General features: G+C 46.4%; 1 non-coding gene across 1 annotated transcript; it reads right to left on the bottom strand.

The window, feature by feature from the left end:
- Positions 1-1288: 1288 nt before the first annotated feature.
- LOC119472420 lies at positions 1289-1431 on the bottom strand. The gene has a single exon (XR_005201574.1). It is a non-coding gene; the product is annotated as a U4 spliceosomal RNA (small nuclear RNA).
- Between the last annotated feature and the right edge of the window lie 315 nt (positions 1432-1746).

Raw genomic sequence — 1746 nt, forward strand, 5'->3', positions numbered from 1 at the left:
TGCCATATCTTCCACCACTGTCTCTCCATCCCAAGTCCTCATTTTACTTGCATCATGGTACTAAGTGTGCTAGAAACTTCCCTCCCGCCTGATGTCTTCGGCATCCCCCACTAGGAGGAAAGTCTGGGGAGCTTCTTCGATGTTTGTCTGCTATTCCACTGACCAGCCTAGAAGCCTGGATGACTTAAATCAAGCCCTCACCAGGTGATTATTAATGAAATGACTCAGTGAATGCTTAGGAGGTAAGTCCCAAATTTTAAACCTTAGCACCTACAGGATCCTTCAACTGGGCATCAATTTGCCTTGTAAAAGATTCTGTAAGTTCTAAGAGTTTCCTGTAAAATAATGGTCTCCAACCATGTCATTGCAGGGCAGAGGGAGGGAGGGGGAACTCGCAGGCTGGAGCTGACCCCAGTGCATCAGAGTAAACCGCAGCTACCGGTAGCTGCTGGTGAGGTCCCCTAACTTGGGACAGACACTGGCAGGGGTGGGCAGGGCACTGGCACTAAATAAGAGCAAGGCCAGCTCCCAGCCCAATTGCCAGTTTCCTGAGCCATTTACGGCACAAAAATTTCCAACACCTTGCAAATCCTCTGGCAAGGGAGGGGTTAATCATGCTAGCAGCTGCTATGTGCAGGGCACCCACCGGAGTTTGGCCAGATGTGACATGCACTGTGGCCACCACTGTCTCATGTTTTCCCAACATCCTTATGGGGGGTAACTAAGATCCTCAAGTCGAGGCAATTGGCTCAGAGAGGTGAAAAAACTTGCCTAAGATCACACAGCCAGGAAGTGACAGAATCCCACCTTCATCAGCCAGCTCTGCTGCCTGGAGAGGAAGGTGAGCACTCAACCTCATCCCTCAAACTCAGCCTCCTCTGACTTGGGAATGGTCAAGATTCTACGTCCCTTTGCAGCTCTAAGCTTTTGCATTCACACCTAAAATGGGACTAGCATTTCCTATGATGCTCAAATTTCATGTATTCTTGCAATTGTTTTAATTACTTAGCAACTGCTCTATGCCAAGTATTGCTTCAGGCCAGGGGTCAGAAAACTTGATCCTCCACCAGTCTGTGGATGAGACTGTGTGAGTTATTTTCACAGCATGCTCTGCAGAGATTCAGATATCCCTCTCTCCCTGCCAAAAATGTTTTTAACCTGTGGTCTCACCATCGGGCAGGTGTTTATTGTCTCATTAACCAGTAGTAACTTAGACCAGGGGTTGGCAAACCTCAGCTCACAAGTTGAGAATGGTTTTTTCTTTTTTCTTTCTTTTTTTTTAATTCAGTCCCCATAGAGACTGCCAAAAATTGCCAATGCTGACTATATTTCAAGTCGTCATGGCGGGGTATTGGGGGAAAAGTTTTCAGTTAGCAGTAATTTCGCCTCCAATAAACCTCATTGGCTATGATACTGCCACTGCACAAAGCTATTTTTTTTCCTTTTTTAAAAGTGAGGGTCTCACTCTGTCGCTCAGGCTGGAGGAGTACAGTGGTGTGATCGTAGCTTACTCCAGCGTCACACTCCTGAGTGCAAGTGATCCCCCTCCTCAGCCTCTAAAGTAGCTGAGACTATAAGCACATACCACCATACTCAGCTTATTTTGTTTATTTTTCGTAGACGAGGTCTCACTGTGTTGCCCAGGCTGGCCTCAACCTCCTGGGCTCAAGTGATCATCCTACCTTGGTCTCCCAAAGTGCTGGGATTTAAAGGCATAATACAATTTTTTTTTTTTTTTTTTTTTTT

This window comes from Cebus imitator, unplaced genomic scaffold, assembly GCF_001604975.1.
Source record: "Cebus imitator isolate Cc_AM_T3 unplaced genomic scaffold, Cebus_imitator-1.0 Scaffold99, whole genome shotgun sequence".
NCBI classification, from domain to species: Eukaryota; Metazoa; Chordata; class Mammalia; order Primates; family Cebidae; genus Cebus; species Cebus imitator.